A 20,160-nucleotide genomic window follows, 5' to 3' on the forward strand; every position below is an offset into this window, starting at 1 on the left:
TTGGTTACCATGTTTTGACTTGATAAAATTACTGTTTGCCAACAAGTGAGCGTGGGTTTAGGGGTGCTAAGTAAATTGGACTTCCTAGTGATGTTCCCCCAAATTCTAAAGCTATTCCAGATAGTCAGTTATGTTAGAGATGCTGGCACCCGCCTGAGACATCTGACACATTCCCCATCATCAGTGGAGTGAAACAGGGTTTCATAATAAGCCCATTCTTATTCAGCCTTTCTTATGCAGCCATGCTGTAAAGTGAAACAAAAGACCTAGTAACTGGTGTCAGAATATGCCTCTAATCCTCTGGGAAACTTCCTACTATATAGGCTAAGAAGCTCATCAGTGCTCTTTGCTGGAAAATTGTAATCCAGGAATTGCTGTATGCTCATGGCTTTTTTCTTGAAACTTATATGCAAGTGATTATAGGTTGCTTTGTAGAGTCGGGTGCTGCACTGCATAGGTGATAAACCTGTGGAAGGCCAAGGTAATATCTCAGCCCAGTCAGAAAAGCCCTAGGAAGCCAACAGTTTTCATACGCAGAATATAATTAAAAGTTGTCACGGGGTTTTGTTACCTGGGGTAGCATATTCACTAAACATCAGTTAACAGAGTAGTCAAAAACTGAATTCTTTTTGCTTTCTAAAGAACCTGAATATGACAAAGGGCAAGGCCAGGCCAAAATAAAGGGACTGTATTATCAAGCTCTTAAATAGCATTCAACATCACATTTGCCACAGGTGTCAGATCTGACTTGATTCTAGTACTGACTTGTGTCAGTATTAAATTTTAAATATTAATAACTAATGGAGAGTCTTAATAGGGTCTACTAGCATTGAAATGATCATTATGTGTAATATCAGGACATTGGGCGTTTTTATTTAGTTAATAGATGGAAAATTGATGTGGGATGGATCCTAATAAATTCCGTAGAAAAAGGCATGGAAGCACATTTTAAAATATCAACGGAGCAGCTTGGAAGAATTGTACTTAGAGAAAATTTTACGTAGGGGCATCTGGTGGCTCAATCGGTTAAGCTCTGACTTCTGTTCAGGTCATGATCTGAGGGTCCTGGGATTGAGCCTAGCCATAATTTTAGTAGAGAGTCTACTTGTCCCTCTCCCTCTGCTTCTCTCATGCTCACTGCATGCGCACATGCTCTTTCTCTCACATCTTAAAGAAAAGTTTTAGACTACTAAAGTCAGTATTATACTCAGGAAGTAATGTACAAGAGTGGCAAAAGCATAAGTAAATCAGATTATATTGATTTAAAATATGAGAGTCCTCTGTGCTACTCAGATGACTAAAACAGATCTGGCTTCTGGCTTGTGGGAACTTTTATTTATTTATTTTTAAAACACTTTCTTTAATATACAGGAAACACGTGAGACACAAAGCTCAAGAAAGCACTCAGTCCCTGAGCTGGTAGTTAAGGGGGGAGTTGATGACAACAAGCCTTTCTAGTCTCCCAGGGAAAGAAGAGGTTGAGAGGACACAGTATCATAGGCCCCTGGTGATTCTACCACTGGGGCCACTCACAGCCTAGTTCTCTACCAAGTTTGGGAAGTACTGATTTTCCTTGTCCTAGTCCTGGCCCTCCTCCCACACTCAGCCTCCAGTTTTCATAAGTCATCCAGTTCCCAGAGTGGCCGCTTCCTTTAGCTCCCTAACATTTCACTCAGGGGAGAAGGCCACTTAGCCTGAGTGGTGTCAGAGTTCTGAGGGAGTTGTCAGGGTGGTAAGGGAAGATCTCCTTAATAACTTGCCATTTACTTACCATCTTCGTGTTTAGAATCTGAAGATTGGGGAGTCTCAGGGTCTTCTGAGGGCTTGTCCAAGCCCTGGCTGGTTATAGGGGCTTCTGAGGGCTGTCCTGCATGCTCCTTGGAGAACACCTGCTTGGAGGGGAGCTTGGTTTGGCCCCAGGGTGGCATCTGGTTGTCAAGCGAAAACTAGGTGTACCTGGAGGCATGTCCAATTCAGAAAATGAAGTTGCCTCTAGGGGCAGAACAGGCTCTGGGAGAAGATTCAATTTAGGGCCTTTGGTCTCAAATACTTCACTCAGCTGTTTAACCAGTGGGCTTGGAGGCTCTCCACTACTGGTCTTCATAGGTGTCCATGCAATGCCAAGGGTAGAAGAGTGGGGATCTGAGTCTTGAATTGGATTAGGACCTTCCAACTGCTCCTTTGGTGGTACATTTGGCTGTGGAGAGCTCTCCTATGGGATGGGAGTGTGCAGGATGCTGGCAGGAGGTAAATGGGGTTCCACCACTTGCGCCAGAAGCTTGTTGTGTAGCAGAGGCCATGCTGCAGTGACTGGTGTGCTCTTGGCTGAGCCCATCTCAACCAGGAGGAGTAAGGTAGGGCAGGGCCTGGCCTGGAGCGAGGATAGGATGCTGAGCCCCCATTCCTCTTCTGGCAGCACAGCAGCTTGAGCCTTAACTCCCCATGCTGAGTTTCAAACCTCCTAAAACTTGAATTCTAGTAGGCAATATAGACAGTACTCAGGTAGAACAATATGTAACTACAAGTTGTGTAGCTAGTAAGAGAGCAATTAAGAGTGCAATGATGGACAATAATTGGGGTAGGGAGGTTATTTGGAGAAGGCTTAAAGACATTTAGGCAAAGACTTGAAAGATGAGAAAGCCTTGTGAAAAGTATAAGAACATCCTAGACTGAGGGAAGCACGGACACTGAAGCCCTGAAATGTGGGGAATACCATGTGATGCAGAATCATGTAAACCAAAGTGGAGTATGGATTTCATTCTAAGAACAGAGGGAAGCCATTTAAGGCTTTGAAGCAAGGAAGTAACATTATTTCAGTAGTGACTTAAAACTCTTTTCCTACCTTCCATACTGTGTGGAAGGTAGCTGATTGGAAGGCACGAGTGGAAGAAGAGAGACCAGAAAGGAGGGTATTGCTCTATTCCAAGCAACTGGTGATGGCAAATAGGATTAAGATGGCAGTAGTGGAGATGGGGTTAGAATACCTGTTGATGGAATGCAATGGATGTGGGAAGTGAGAAAAAGGACCAAGAATGGCCCCAAGTTTCTGTGGTCTTACCAGTTAGGTAGGTGATGGCCATGTTTTACTGATAGGAGCAAGACTGGAATAGAACCTCTGTGTGTATGTATTTGGAAAGAGGGCAGCATAGAAAATGAGCTCTTTGTGTATATGTTAGGCTTTAGATAGATACCAATGAGGTATCCAAAAGAAGGTGTCAAATAGAAAATAGAAGTTAGATACTGGTGGAGCTCAGAGGAATATTTTGGACTCAAGTTATGCACATAAGCTTGAGATACATATACATTTGGGAGACATACATATATAGAGGCTCTTTTCTGGGGACTCCCTCAAGCTCATTGAGAGAAGAAAGGTATAGTGAAATGAGGGCCCAGGATGCAGGCTTGAACCTCTAGTTCAGAGGTTGTGTAGTTTGAAGGAGAAGCCTACAGAGGGGACTGAGAGATAGAGAGAAGGAAAATCAAGAGAGTAATGTCAGAAAGTAGCAAGTGTTTTGAGGTAGAGTGGACATCAACGCTGAAATAACACTGTGAGGTAGGGAAAGACCAGCAAGTAACCACTGGATTTTACAGATCTAATGTAGATTAGGCGATGCAAAAGAGGGGATAATTTTTAAGAAGGAAAAGATGTTTGTGCTATCCTTCTCAATTAGATTTTTTGAAAAAGATTTTGAGAGAGTGAGTACAAGCAGAGGGAGAAGCAGACTCCCTGCTGAGCAGGGAGTCCGACTACATGATGACAACTATGGACTACATAATGATGACTATGCAGGGCTTTGCTGGTTCCCAGGACCCTGGTATCATGGCCTAGGCCACCCAGGCGCCCCCCCCCCCCCCAATTAGAAAATTTCTTTGTGTTTATCCAGAAGGAGATGATTTAGTTATCAGATTTTTACACTTTAAGGCTGAACTTTTTTAACATTGTATAATTATTTTTCTTGAGGGAGTGTCTCTCATTTTTAGTGGATTCTCAAAGGATTTTGGGAGGTTTCCTCTCTCCCCTGCCCCCCCACTGGAAAAAAGCTAACTTCTGCTTTACGAAATTCAAGTCCTTTGTCATCTTTATGGTTAATGTTGTAGTATGGGTATCAAACATAAATAGTGCCGGGTTCACATATCACATCTTGATAAATCCCTTCAGCAGGACTTACTTTGAAAATACTAGGGAGTGGATAAATTGGAAAATCAGTAAATTGCTGCTGCCATCCTTAAATTTTTTTACATGCTTTGGTTTGCATTGATCTTTTGTACTTTTCACACTAAGAAGTGCATGACAATAAGTGGGTATATGTGTTTACTTTTAATACAGTGCAAGTTATTCATATTCCATTTTTTCATCCTTTTAAGATTTATTTTGTTGAAGCTTTACGTTGAACTTACCTGGAGCTCTTAAAGCATCATTATATAAGCATCATTTTTCTAATCATCTATCAGTCACATTTTTTTTTTCTTTTTAGATTTTATTTATTCATGAGAGAAAAACACAGAGATATAGGCAGAGGAAGAAGCAGGTTCCTTGCAGGGAGCCCGATGTGGGACTTGATCCCAGGACCCTGGGATCACGCCCCAAGCTGTAGGCAGATGCTCAGCTGCTGAGCCACTCGTCCCTACCAGTCACATTACATTGTTTCATATTAACCAAGTACTCTTGGTCCTGTGTAACATGATAATTAAGATTGTCCCTTTTTTCTGAGATCGGTCTTCTCAAAACACATACTTGTAAATTACACACAGTAAGCCAGGGGACAGTAGGATACCTAGAGTCATTGTTGAATGTGGGTAATGGTTTCATATAAGAAAATGTCGCATGATGCAAATGTTTATCTTAGTATTTCCCATCAGAGCAGTATGTGTACACAATAGCTTGTGTGTAAGAATTCAGATGCTGGATTCCCATTTAAATTTGGGTGTGGGGGACTTGGAGGATGTGATGCATGAACATCCTAAGTGATCAAAGACTGGTGTCTTTTTATCCACATCACCAGGAAAGCCCTCATGTAGTACTTTACATTTTTAGTCTCAAAAAATATGGTATATTTCATTGACATTAATTTTGTTTAGAAGTGGGCTCTGTGGGTTATGATTGATATTTTTCACATTTTCAAATCATTAGAGGTTATCATCTGGTATGCTTATTTAGAGCAGTAATTATTTATGGTACCTCTTATTCAAATAACTGACAAATTCTGCGTTAAAATTAATGACTTAGAGAAATCGTTTTTTGTTTGTATAACATGAAGCTTCAGGCTCAAATCCTGGTGCTGGAGGTCATGGGCAAGATGGAGGGAGCCAGATTGGGCTGCTTGGGCAGGGCAGTGACTCAGACTGTCTTACAAAGTTCTGGGAGCATCGAGTGTAGAATTAAGACATTTTCAGGATGGGGAGACATCCCTAAAGTTCAGAGGATTAGTTGGAATCACAGAAGTGTTAGGCATTGCCTGGGGGAAGCAAATGAGAACTTGTGGAGTCACAAGTGTTTGGGTGCACAGGAACTTTGCTCCCCAGATAACTTAAAATTCTTCTACTATACATCATCCTTCTTCTTCTATGGGACTACATCTCAATTTTTCAAGGTAATTTATTGGAATTGGCTTTATAAAATTTTATTTCTTAGTAGACTGCTAGAATACATTTATCCTAAAGAAAAGGAGATGTGGTATTGGTATACATCAAAGACTCTAAAAGAAAACATTTGTTTTATAACAAGCACCCAGGAGGATATTTTTATAAACATGAAGGATAACTTTCCTCTAATCTAAGTAAATATTTCAAAACAAATATATGTTAAGTGATTATAGTAATGTGTGAGCAGAGACTAGCAGTAAAGATAACAGTATCATGTATTACTTAATAGTATGTGATACTTCTTTGGCCTTGGTCCTTTTTCTGAGTAATTGCTTCTGTGAAAGTCCTCAGAATGCATAGCATCATTTTTCAGCTAGACTGGTAGCCTCCTCAGAAGATGATTCTCCTTGTAGCTTAGTATTCTGAGACGTTTTCACATCTGAAGTGTTTATTACATAGTAAACATTGTCAAGTGATACAGACCAGTCCTTTTTTTTTTTTTCAGACCAGTCCTAAAATAAATGATATGTTGAGGACACAATTCTTGTTAGAACTGAAATTTGAAATTGGTTTCTGTTTTGTCTGGCCATACTGCTAGAGTCTGTGTAGATGCAGGGGTTTCTACTGCTACATTTATTTATTTATTTATTTATTTATTTATTTATTTATTTATTTATTTATTTATTTAAAAGATTTATTTAAAAGATTTATTTATTTATGATAGAGAAAGAGAGAGAGAGAGGCAGAGACACAGGAGGAGGGAGAAGCAGGCTCCATCCCGGGAGCCCGACGTGGGACTCGATCCCGGGACTCCAGGATCGCGCCCTGGGCCAAAGGCAGGCGCTAAACCGCTGAGCCACCCAGGGATCCCCTCTATTGCTACTTTAAATATAGCTATTTTACATTTATATGTATTGGGAGGAAATTCTGTATTGCCATAACTGCACGTTAAAACACATGATTATGAGGGGTGTCTGGGTGGATCAGTTAGTTAAGTGTCTGACTCTCTTTTTCTTTTTCTTTTTTTAAGATTTTATTTATCTATTCATGAGAAACATAGAGGCAGAGACACAGGTAGAGGGAGAAGCAGACTCCATGCAGGGAGCCTGATGCAGGACTTGATCCTGGCACTTCAGGATCACACCCGAGCCAAAGGCAGACGTGCCCAACCACTGAGCCACCCAGGCGTCCCAGAGTGTCTGGCTCTTGATGTCAGCTCAAGTTCATGATCTCAGGGTTGTGGGATAGAGCTCCATGTTGGGCTTTGCCTGGGCGTGGAGCCTGTTTAAGATTCTCTGCCTCCCTACTCCCAAAATAAAATAAAACACATGATAGTGAAAAAAAAGCAAAAAGCTATTAAGATCTTGAAGTGCAGGGGTGTCTGGGTGGCTCAGTTGATTAAGCATGCAACTTTTTTAACCTGAACTAAGGTCTTGATCTTGAGATTGTGAGTTCAGGCCCCGAGTTGGGCTCCATGCTCAGCATGGAGCCTACTTAAAAAAAAAAAAAAATTGTGGCACCCAAATTAATGTTTATGGTAGAAATTTTGTAGCTAAAAGGACTGACTGCTACTTTCCTTGTGTCTTTGTTCCTAATTATTACATGGTGTGTATTGATAAATGAATTTTGATCCATTCTCCATTCTGTTGCTGCATTAATCTTTTTCCAGAGCCATTCCTGAAACTTTCTACAGTTGTTTGTTCCAGTCCAACTCTCACTGCTTTCCAAAGATACTCCCTTCCCAGTCTTTTTAGTAAGCCCCTCCAAAGCAGTCATCTTCAGTTCTGAAGCTTCTCTGATCTCTGGCAAGCCTCTATCTACTGTAGTGCATGGTTTGAGGGCAGGAACATTTGCACGTTGTCATTTAACCTGGAGTGTGTAAAAAAATGCTATCTTGTTTAAGGGGCTAAGTCAAATCTCAGGATATCTAATGACGTTACTGCAGGCTCACTTTGCATTTTTCCTTTCTGGTTGAAATTTTTATCAGTTCAATCTTACATTTCGACTTTCTAACACCCTGGTGTATTCCTTCCCATTATTGTCCCTTCTACAAAAATGGGATGAGCCATTTGGGTGAAGTTTTCTCAGTTTCTTCTGGATATGCTCACTTGATTCAAAAAAATAAAAGATAGTTTGTAGACACTTGACTTTTTGAGGGAAGAGGTACAATTGTGTGCATCTAGATTATCTATATGAATTGTTATTGGCCTAACAGGTATTTACCAAGCTACTAGAGTAGCAATTAGGTTCCTCAAATGAGTTTTTAAAATATATAACCTACTGAACACACATCATTTGCATCATGAGAATTGTCTCTACTTAAAACAGATTTTTGTTCTAGTTAAATCTGAGTACTAGTTTTGCAAGTGTATTGAGGCCTAGCAGGGTTATTAGTGACTCAGCTGGGGTGAGTGAGGCAGTCTCCTACTTGTTTCATCTGTGTTCTCTGCCTGTTTTACTGTGAGCCAGGCTGAGCAGTGCACATCATTGAGCACACTGCCAGTATTTTGGTCTCTGCCTGACCTGGCCTATTCCATTGTATGGCCCTTTGACTTGTAGCTGTAACCAGCTCCTACTCAGCATATTCAGTTGCTCATTCTAACATTTATTGGTATTTCCTATAGAGCAGTAAAAAACAATGTCCCTGCCCTTATGGAGCTTACATTCATATGGAGGGAGGGACAACTTAAAAATGTACAAGAGTAATTTCGGGTAACAGTACTAAGGCATTAAAACAGGGTAATGGCATAGTGAGTGACCGGGCAGGTTGAGTCATTGTTAGAGGCCATTTTAGGAAGATGGCCTTGAATGATGACAAGGGCCTAGGCAGAGCAGGACATTTTAGGCAGAAGGACAGCAAATAGGTGCTGTATGGGGAGGCCAGTGTGGCTGGCCATTGTGAATGAGGATGAGAGTGGTAGAAGATGAGATAGGCAGGAGTCAGATTTTATTAATTTTGGTAGAAAGCTATTGGAGAGCTTTAAGTAGAGGAATGGTATACCACAATACTAACTTTATACTTGAAGAATAAAATTCTTCATAAAATTTCCAACTCATAAGAAAGGAGTTTTTGGAGATAGTCTTTGTAATGAGTATCTTTTTTTTTTTTATATGAACAGATTTACTGATATTTTCTTATGTAGCATTTCTATTATGTCTGGATGTAATATACCTTTTATGTTGAGATATCTGTGTCTATTATATCTAGAAGTCTTTTAAAAATTAGAGACATGCTACCCAAAATTCGTGTCTAAACCTATGAAGGGAAGTATAACAGTACTCATCTTGTCTTGACATAATGATTAGGTAAAAGTATGAATGCTTTGTAATTCGTATATAGCATTCAAAGCCATCCTTGCCTGGCTTCCTCACTTGTTCACTTGAAGTGAAGATAGCCTGAGTCTGCCTGTGTGGAAGCATCAAGAGTTTGGGTTTGTACATCTTTAAGAGTAGGAACAGCAAATGAGAGCTTGAGAAAGCAATGAGGAAGGAACCCGAACCCTCAGTGGTCTGGGAGGCAGCTTGCCAGATTTACGCTACTCCCCACCTGGTTGGTACCTGTGATACTAAAAGGATTTATCTAAGGATTTATCTATGCAGTGGGAAGCCCCAGATTGGTGTGATTTGACTATACAGAGAGAATGCTTTCCAGCTTCTTTGATTTGGTAGATACTTTTATGGAGTAATAGTTTTGCCATAATTTTTAGTTATAGTAGCTGAAATATTTGAACTAAAGGGGACATATAGGCCAAAAAGAGGTGTTAAGGCTATAAAAGAGATTGGAGTACTAATATAAACATTCTTAGACATGTATCTGAAATTTTAGTTACTAAAAAAAAAAAAATTAAGTTATTGAAACCTTTTTTGAGGGATGCCTAGGTGGCTCAACGGTCTGCCTTTGGCTCAGGCAGTGAACCTGGAGTCCTAGGATCTAGTCCCACACTGGGTTCCCTGCAGAGAACCTGTTTCTCTCTCTGCCTATGTTTCTGCCTCTCTCTATCTTTCATGAATGAATAAATAAAATCTTAAAAAAATAAAAAAGAAACCTTTTTGATTAGTTTTTAATCCTACAAAATGAAATGTAATTCCAGCATATCTTAATAAATAATTATAGGAGGTATGCATTGATAAAGAAGAAATTATTTCGTAATGAAGGGCAATTTTTCTTACTGAAAGACCAGTTTTTTATGATTTTATTCCCCTTGAACTAATAAAAAACAGCTAAGAGAATGGCCCCTAGGAAAATTTTTACCACTTATCCATTATAGAAAAATTATACATGTCATTCAAAATTCTTAAGGGAACAAAATTTCAGTGCAAACATAATATATTTGCTTAAAGGGAAATGACACCCATAATACAAAGTAATCAACATGCAGAAAAACTTCAAGTAGTTTGCTTTAGACTTTGAAATGAATTTTGGTAATTATATGATTATCAAATACAAAATGATATAATACAGTCATATGAATGTGTCCCAATATTCTGGGTATTCACTTTATACAAAATAATGAACAGTGGAAAACTTGGTTTGTGATATTTTGGCTTCTTTTTACTTCATATTCTGTGCTGTGGAAATTGAAAAAAAATTTTTTTAAAGATTTATTTATTTATTAGAGACACAGAGAGAGAGGCAGAGACACAGGCAGAGGGAGAAGCTGGCTCCATGCAGGGAGCCCGATGTGGGACTTGATCCCAGGTCCCTAGGATCATGCCCTGGGCCAAAGGTGGCTCTAAACTGCTAAGCCAAAAACAAAAACAAAACTGCTAAGCCACTGGGGCTGCCTGAAAAAAAAAATTTTTTTAAAGATTTTATATATTTATTTGAAAGTGAGAGAGCAATTGAGAGAGCACAAGCAGGAGGAGAGGCAGAGGGAAAGGGAGAAGCAGGCTCCCGACCAAGCAGGGAGCCTGATCTGGGGCTTGATCCCAGGATCCTGGGATCATGGCCTGAGCTGAAGGTAGATGCTTAACTGACTGAGCCACTCAGGTGCCCCTGCTGTGGAGATTTTAAATATAGAATAAAATTTAAATAATGATAGCCTCTGACCTGATGGGAATATGATTGTTATTCTCATTTTACAGTAAAGATAAGACAAGCTTAAAATGGTTAAATAGCTTGCTGAAGGGCACTTGGCTCTTCTGTGGTAAAGTTGGTATTTAGGTCCTGGCCTTCAAAGCCTTTATGCCTAACCATTATACTCTACTGCCTCTTGTAGTAGCTCTGTGAATTGTAGGCTTCACTTCAAGTTATTGCTTATTAAATTTAACTCAGCAAAACTGTATTTAAATTTTTAAAAGATAGGCTTATTTTACAACAACCTAGCTACTGATATTATTTCATCAGGCTGGCAATTTATTTCTAGATGTTCTCCAACATAGGTTTGATCATCATGGCATTCCTCTTGTGAAAATTTAAGGCCTCCAGTTGCCCATGAATGAAGTACCCGAAATTCCTTTTATGATATATAAATTTCTTACAACCTCATTACAGTCTACTATATCCCCATCTTACTGTTTCTCCCCCCATTACTTAATATATTCAATCTTCTCCCTGGAATATTCCCTCTCCCAGTTTCTGTCCTTGATATTCTTCAAGACTCAGATAAAATGATTCACTCCACATAACTGTCATCTGTGTCCCATGGCACATGCTTCTTTACAATATTTATCACATTCATTTAGAGTCATTTGTGTCTGTCACTGCAACAGACTTAAGTTCTTTAAAATCTGATTGTTTTATTTTTATTTCTTGTGCCTAACACCAGGAGATAACTTAAACAATTTGAGTGATTACTGAAACAAATTACAGTATTTGATTAGTAGAACAGTAGTTGTGTAAATGTTATCAGGGCATTTCTTTAGATATTAACATCAGTCACTGAGAAGTTATTATAATCAAGTTGAGTGTGACTAAACCACAAAGCCTTTTTTAATATTTTGTTGATAAAAAACCAAAGCAGTGTCTGCTGTTTTATGTTAAATGTAATATTTATCCTTAAGATTTATTTTATTTTATTTTAAGAGTGCACGTGTGCACAAGCAGGGAGGGGCAGGGGTGAGGGAAAGGAGCAGGGAGCCCTACACGGGGCTCTCTCCATCCCACGACCCTGAGATCATGACCTGAATGGAAGGCAGCTGCTTAACCAGCTGAGTCACCCAGGTGCCCCATCCTTAAGATTTTATTTTATTTTTAAAAAATTTTATTTATTCATTGAGAGACACAGAGAGAGAGAGGCAGAGACACAGGCAGAGAGAGAAGCAGGGTCCCTTCAGGGAGCCTGATGTGGGACTGGATCCCGGGACCCCAGGATCACACTCTGAGCCAAAGGCAGACGCTCAGCCGCTGAGCCCCCCAGGTATCCTGTATCCTTAAGATTTTATTTTATTTTATTTTTTAAATATTTTATTTATTTATTCATAAGAGACATTGCGGGGGGGGGGGGGGGTTGGTGGCAGGGACAAAGGCAAGAGGGAGATGCAGGGTCCCTGCAGGGATCCTGACATGGGACTTGATCCTGGGACTCCAGGATCACGCCCTGGGCCGAAGGCAGGTGCTAAACCTCTGAGCCGCCCAGGGATCCCTCCTTAAGATTTTAAATACAGGCTTAATTTTTAAGAAAATACAATATACCTAATGATTTAAAATTTAGATAAGTTTTATGATATAAGAAAATGAGATCATTATTTGGATATTTGCTTATGTTGGAGCATTTGCTGGATTATAAAATAATGAGATCATTATTTGGATATTTGCTTATGTTGGAGCATTTGCTGCATTATAGATTTTGCAGTAAAATGTTAGAGTAATAGCACCCATCAGAAAAAAAGACTTGGAAAATTTTGACTGAAATTGTAAGCTGAGCATTTATGTGTGTGCGCATAGCATTGAATTAGAATGTGTGGAGATACAAAAGTGTCATAGATGCTCTTCACATAAGATGACAAAGCAAGTAGTGAACAAGAACTGTATATTAGGGCTTATTAGTGATCTAAGATATAAATTTGTGGTTTTTATTATCCCCTTTCTTCTAAAATTTTTGTCATGTGATTGCAGCAGTTTCTAATCCTGTCCCTGTCCCAGCACATCTATAATTGAGGCTTACTTTCAGTAGTTGGAGGGAAAGAGAGATTAGCAGATTTGCCTGGGGGCTGGGGTGGTGGGGTGGTGGGAGAATGAAAACCCTCCAGCAATTCTGAAAAACCCTAGAAAGAGGTTGGGACTAGCTTTGAGGAGCAGGCACTTCCTCACACTTTTTTTCTTTGAGGTGAAATGTGGAAAAGAAGTAAAATGGGAGGGTTTTTACAGAGTGAGGGAACAGAAGGGAAAGACTAGAGACCTTTGGAAGATCTAAATTGAGCAAATGAGAGAAGGTGAAGGAAAAAGAACTGAAGAAAGGGAAGAGGTCTAGAACAGAGATTACATATTTCTTGAGGTTAGAAGGGGGGTCATGTGTATTTCTCCCTACAGGCTTAATTTGGTACTTTGTACAGATAAGAAACCTCAGAAGACAGGTCTCTCCGGAGAGTTTGTGACCATTGGCATGGATTGATGGGCTCTGCTGGTTCTGGGTCCCTAAGAAAGGGAGTCCTAGAGTTTGCCCTTATTTCAGAATTTTTGTAGAGAAGCCCTGACAGTTAGCATATGAACATGCTATATGTTTTCCTTCTTCCTCATCTTGTGGAATTTTGGTTCCAGAATAATTTAAAAGATATTTTTGTCAAGAAAATCTCTTTGGAAAAAGTCATATCCAAATGATTCTTTAAAAGTACTTCCTGGCCCTTTAGAACCCCTCTTTTTTTTTTTTTTTTTTTTTTAAACTGAGGTATAATTGGTTCATTATATTGGTTTCAGGTATACAACAGTATTCGTGCAGTTGACCCTTGAACAACACAGATTTGAAATGTGTGGGTCCGCTGAAACGTGGATTTTTTTTTTAAACAGTACTGTAAGTGTATTTTCTCTTATAATTTTCTTCCTTTTAAAAAATATTTTATTGATTTATTCATGAGAGACACAGAGACAGACAGAGGGGGCAGGAACACAGGCAGAGGGAGAAGCAGGCTCCATGCAGGGAGCCTTACATGGGACTGGATCCTGGGTCTCCAGGATCACTCCCTGGGCCCAAGGCGGCGCTAAACCCCTGGGCCACCCGGGCTGCCCTCTTAAAATTTTCTTAACATTTTATTTTATCTAGCTTTGTGAGAATATAGTGTATACATAGAAGTGTATAAAATATGTGAACCAACTGTTTGTTATTGGTAAGGCCCTGGTCAACAGTAAGTTATTGTAGTTAACTTTTGGGGAGAGTGAAAAGTTATATATGGATTTTCAATTGTGTGTGTGTAGGGGGTAGGCATCCCTTACCCTCATGTTTAAGGGTCAACTGTTATGAAATGAGCACCACAGTAGGTGGTAGTTACAGAATTTTTTTCTTATGATAACTGAAGATTTACTCTTAGCAGCTTAGATTTGCAGTATAGTATTATTAACTATAGCTGCCATGCTGTACATTACATTTCCACGATTTGTTTTATAACTGGAGATTTGTACCTCTTGACCCTGTTTACTCATTTCTCCTTCCACCTCCTCCACCCCTGCTCCTTTCAACTACCAATCAGTTCTCTGTCTCTATGAGCTTGTTTTAGAAAAAAGGCCAGGGGAGGGGCAGAAAGAGAGGGAGAGAATCTTAAGCCGACTCCCTGCTAAGCACAGAGCCTGATACGGGGTTTGATCTCATGACACCAAGTTCATGACCGGAGCTGAAACCAAGAGTCAGACACTCAACCGAATTACCTAGGCACCCCTACCTACCCATTTCTATTTTCAGTTATCCTCTAACTTCATTTCAATTGCTATTTCTTTCTTTCTTTCTTTTTTTTAAGATTTTATTTATTTATTCATGAGAGAGAGAGAGAGAGAGAGAGGCACAGACACAGGCAGAGGGAGAAGCAGGCTCCATGCAGGGAGCCTGATGCAGGGCTCGATCCCAGGACGTCAGGATCATGCCTTGGGCCGAAGGCAGGCGCCAAACCACTGAGCCACCCAGGGATCCCCTCAATTGCTATTTCATGAAAAGATACGTTAGGCTGCTTGAAAATTACCTGAGAACTTTCAAAAAGCATAAATTATAATGAAATATCTACTTGTAGGAGAATGAATTATTGAGTCTATATGCTGGAGATTTTAGTTGTGTTAGTGTACTTGACATATACTTTGAATAATACAATAACTATATATATTTTTAAGTTTTTATAATAACTATGTGTGTGTATAGTCTCTTGGTGTTCCTAGTTTTAACCTCTTTAATAAAGAACCCCTAGAGATGGAGACGTTTCCCAGTCGACTGTGCAGTAGATGTTGCCACATGACCGAGTTTGGACTAAAAAGATGTGAAGATAAGTGATGCATGTAACTTCCAGATCATCTCCTTAAAAAGGAGGCTCCCTACACTGGAATTTCCTTTTCCTTTTCCCACTAGCTGAGAAGTTATGGCAGTGTGGATAACCACCTTAAACCCAGAGGTAGAGGCAGTATGATGAGAATTGCAGAACCACCTTGGCAGAGCGTCTTTGGATGTCCTCCTTGTACTGAGTCACCTGCCTTCCTAGAGATAGACATAGATCCTTTTTAAGCCACTGAATTTTATTTTATATTACTTATTTTTTAAAAGATTTTATTTATTCATGAGGGACACACAAAGAGAGACAGAGACATAGGCAGAGGGAGGAGCAGGCTCCCCGTGGGGAGCCTGATGCAGGACTCCATCTCAGAACTGTGGGATCACAACCTGAGCTGAAGGCAGTTGCTCAGCCACTGAGCCACCCAGGTTCCCCAAGCCACTGAATTTTAGGTTTCTATTAGAACATTTTAGCCCATTCCCTCAGAATACAACATGATATCTATAATTTCTTGTAAAACAAAATCATTAAATTAGTACCTATAAGAAATGCCACACCTTTAATTATAAAAAACAGCAAGCATTATTACATCTATCCTAGGTCTGGCTCCAAGGTAGGTAGTGGAACTGCTGTACAAATGAGAAAAGTTGCTTTCTTGAAGCTTCAGACATTTTTTAAAAATGATATACAGTTGACATATAACATTAGTTTCATTATTTCATTCAAATAATGATTCAATATTTGTGTATATTATGGAATGATCAAATAAATCTAGTTAACATCCGTCACCCCATAGTTACCGAATTTTTGTGTGTGTGATTAGAACTTTTAAGATCTATTTTCTTAGCTACTTTTGGTTACATAATACAGTATTATTAACTGAGTCACCATGCTATATATTACATATTTTATAACTGAAGTTAATACCTTTTAACCCCCACCCCTACCCCCCAGCCTCTGGCAATCACTAGTGAGTTTTGCTTTTTTTTTTTTTTTTTTTTTTTTTAAAGATTCCACATATAAGATCAAATGGTATTTATCTTTTCTGACATTTCATTTAGCATATGTCTTAAGATCCACCCACATTGTTGCCTGTGGCCAGATTTCATCCTTTTTTTATGGTTGAATATTTCAGTGTGTGTATACACACACACACACACACACACACACACACACACCCTGCATTTTCTTTATCCTTTTGTCCTTTGATGGGCACTTAGGTTGTTTTTATATCTTGGCTCTAATAAATAGCACTGCAGTGAACACAGGGTACAGATAGCTTTTTGGGTTAGTGTTTTCATTTTCTTCAGATAAATATTCTAGGTGTCTTGGTCATTATGAATAAACTCTGCAGTGAATATAGGGGTGCATATATCTCTTCAAATTGGTGTTTTCAGTTTCTCTGGATAAATACTCAGAAGTGGAATTGCTGGATCATATGGTAGTTTAATTCTTAATATTTTGAGGAACCTCCATACTATTTTCCATAGTGGTGCACCAATTTGCGTTTTCATCAATAGTGCACAAAGTAAAACCCTCTATTTCTTAAATGCGTGCGTGTGCTTGATCTCTGAGCCATGCTTGGTCAGTAAGCCTTTCAGGGTGGTGTTCAAATTTATTCTCAATCCTTTATTTGAAGTTATCTAATATCCCCTTAACAGGACCATTGATGGGTATAGAGAGTCTTGGTCATTGCATATCAGACAGATTTAGGGTTCACAAATGTCAGCCTTCTTTGCCCAATCCCCATTATACCCAGAAATAAAAATAACAAATAATAAAGAATTTTAATGTTTATAACAGTAATTTTGTTGGCAAGCTGAAATCTGTTGAAATAAAAACAGGTAAAAAAATCTTTAGGTTTCGAAAACCAACAGAATAGAGTGAGGAGCAGTGTGAGTAAATACTGGAGTAGGGGCAGGTTTGGGGTTTTGCATGTATGGAAGTTCTTCATGAGAGAGCAGTGTGATGGCTGAAGCAGTGGGTTAGCTGCTGCTTTTTCTTGTGCTTTTATATTATAACTCTTCTCCATTCACCTAGATGTGGAGCCTCATTCTGCCTGTGAGTGATACTGCCTGGCTGTTGCTCGCTCTCTCTCTGCCTGTGTCATTTGGTAGGGAATGTGTGGAGCCAGATGACTGCTCACAGTTGGAGCGCCTAAATCACAGCATTAGATCCCCCATGGAGCTGTTGGACACAGAACAACAAAAGCAGTAATAGCTCTTTTTAGGCTGTTACTGTGGATCAAGCTTTGTTCTGAGGACTTTAAATGTAGAAAGTAACTGATTTAAAATTTAAACCATTCCTATTGGTGAGTACTGTTCTCACCATTTTACAGATAGTGAAATTCAGCATAGGTTATATATGTATAGCTGGCAAGTGGAGGAACCAGGAGAGGAGCTGAGGCAGGCTGGCTCCAGGGCTTAGGCTCTCAACCACTTCATTTTGGGAAGAGTTATTAGGTAGTTCAGTCTGATACCACTTTTGTTACTAAGTAAGACTGTGTGTAAGTAACAAAAGTCTAATGCTGACTCATTTAAATAAAAAGATGAGATTATTATAAGGGTATCCAAATATGTGACTGATAAGTGAAATATTCTGGGTACTAGAAATAGCAGAAGCCAGGGATTTTTTCTCTCATCTCTGCTTTTCTCTGCAAGTGTGCTTTATTTTTTTCTCATAATGCCAACTGCTGCTGGCTGCCCCACAGCCTGCCTGGAGGAACATGGGCTCAGATACCCAGAGAGAAATGAAATGAACCTTTTTTTTTTTGGACAGTTCTAAAACTTCTGGGTGAGGGGCCAGTTAGTAAGTTAGTACAACTTGATTGACTTCTGGACCATCCAGCTAGCTTGGTAACTAAAGTAAAAGGGTCTAAATGACACATATGTTGGTTGACAGTTAATTTAACAAAATAGAAATTGGTTTAACTTAGCTTTTAATAACTGGCCATTTGATTTTCTTCAGTTTGCTAAGCTCTGAGAGTAGAGATCATGTCAGCCACCTAGCACAGTGCTTGGGAAATGGCAACTGCTCAAATGCTTACTGAATGAATGAAGGAATACATGAATAATTTTCCTGAAGAAGGAACACTTAGAAAAATAGAATTCAGTTTTCTGATCATTGTCCAGGGAATGGCATAGATACAAATACTCTGTTGGAACAAAACGTGCAGTTTTAGCAAGGGAGAAGGGACTGTATTTTTCCTGGATGTGGAGACCTATAAGGGAAAATATAGAATCCTAACTTTATATAATACCACATCGCCTTTTGTTTCTTTTTTTGCTTTTTTCTGCCCTTTTCCCCTCAATGTCTGTGTGTTTATCTCACAGAACTTCCTTTTAAAAAATTATTTTTTTTAAACATTTAAAAAAATATTTATTTATTTATGATAGTCACACAGAGAGAGAGAGGCAGAGACATAGGCAGAAGGAGAAGCAGGCTCCATGCAGGCTCCATGCACCAGGAGCCTGACGTGGGACTCGATCCTGGGTCTCCAGGATTGCGCCCTGGGCCAAAGGCAGACGCTAAACCACTGCGCCACCCGGGGATCCCTAAAAAAAATTATTAATTCATGAGAGACACAGAGAGAGAGGCAGAGACACACAGGCAGAGGGAGAAACAGGCTTCACGCAGGGAGCCCGAATGTGGGACTCAATCCCAGGACTCCAGGATCATGCCCTGGGCCAAAGGCAGATAGATGCTCAACCGCTAAGCTACCCAGGCGTCCTGTAGAACTTCTTTTATTTATCTCCTTCAGCAGAGTATAAAATGGAGAGATTATTTTGAATATCTTAAATACAGGCTTTGTGCTACCTTTTCCTAACCTAAAAAAATGAGTGGTGTATGGTATGTGTCTTCGTTGGATGTGGGCCATTTGATAGTCATACAGAAAAAAGTAAGCGGGGTGCCTGGGTGACTCAGTGGGTTAAGGCCTGCCTTTGGCTCAGGTCATGGTCCCAGGGTTTTGGAATCCAGTCCCACATCAGGCTGTCTGCTCAGCAGGGAGTCTGCTTCTTCCTTTTCCTCTGCCCTTCTCCGCTGCTCATGTTTTCCTGTGCGTGTGGACTCTCTCTCAAATAAATAAATAAGATCTTAAAAGAAAAAAAAGTAAAAAGTTAATAGACTCTCCCATTGGGGAAGATTTGTTTCCTAGACACTTTTGAAATAGCTACCTTAATGAATTTAACTTTTTTTTTTTTTTTTTTTAAAGATTTTTTTTATTTGAGAAAGAGTGGGAGCCAAAGACAGGTGCTTAACTGACTGAGCCACCCAGGTGCCCTGGGTTAACAGATTATTTTGGTTAATAGATTGCTTTCCCCCACTTTTAGAATATTAATACAGTTAGGTTGGAAGAAAGCCACATGAGTTCTGAAAGCCATCCTGAAGAAGTAATTAAGTAAATATTAATTTAATGCATTAGAGAAATATGTTGGTTAGCAGTGGCAATATTAGCAAAGCAGGAGAGAGGGTAATTTCTTGTATTTTCAGCAAGTTTCCTTGTCTGTATAAAGAAAATTATAGGCATGAATGTGAAGAAAGAAGCTGATTTAAGATGCCAAAAGTTCTATATCCAAAAACTTCAACTTTTCACAGATGATTTAATAGGTTAACTTTTGGTCCATGTACAGACATTTTTTGAAATGTCATAAGGACAAGGCCTTTACAACTTCATTTTTTTTTTTTTAAGATTATTTATTTATTTGACAAAGAGCAAGAGAGAGCGCAAGTGGGAGTGGCAGGGAGAGGGAGAAGGAGACCCCCGCTGAGCAGAAGGTCAGATGCAGGGCTTGATCTCAGGACTCTTGTTGAGTTGAGGCAGATGTGTAAACCACCTGTGTCACCCAGGTGCCTCTACAGCTTCATTATTATGTTGTCATAAGTTGTCTTTGCTATATTAAAAGGTTTTTTTTTTAATTTTTAGATTTTATTAACAGGAGTACACGCTCTCTGCTTGGGGAAACTTCCAAGCAGATTCTGGGCTGAGCCAGACATGGGGCTGGATCTAAACGATCCTGAGATCATGACCTGAGCTGAAATCAAGAGCGAGATGCCTTAACTGACCGAGCCATCCAGGCACCCTCTATAAATGATTTTTGAATTAAAATATTTATATAATGGGAGATTTCACTTTGGGGAAAATTTTTAAAAATATAATAAACTCTGTTTTAGGGG

At 39.5% G+C, this 20,160-nt stretch overlaps 1 protein-coding gene and 1 pseudogene across 2 annotated transcripts in view; one reads left to right on the top strand and one right to left on the bottom strand.

Moving 5' to 3' along the window:
• Nucleotides 1-20,160, top strand: part of UBE2E1 (ubiquitin conjugating enzyme E2 E1) — a 75,648-nt gene that overhangs the window by 12,939 nt on the left and 42,549 nt on the right. The gene's annotated exons all lie outside the window — the stretch shown is intronic.
• On the bottom strand, nucleotides 1,537-9,694 carry LOC140614117 (cell division cycle-associated protein 3 pseudogene; annotated as a pseudogene).

The sequence above is a fragment of the Canis lupus genome, chromosome 22, assembly GCF_048164855.1.
Source record: "Canis lupus baileyi chromosome 22, mCanLup2.hap1, whole genome shotgun sequence".
Lineage (NCBI taxonomy): Eukaryota > Metazoa > Chordata > Mammalia > Carnivora > Canidae > Canis > Canis lupus.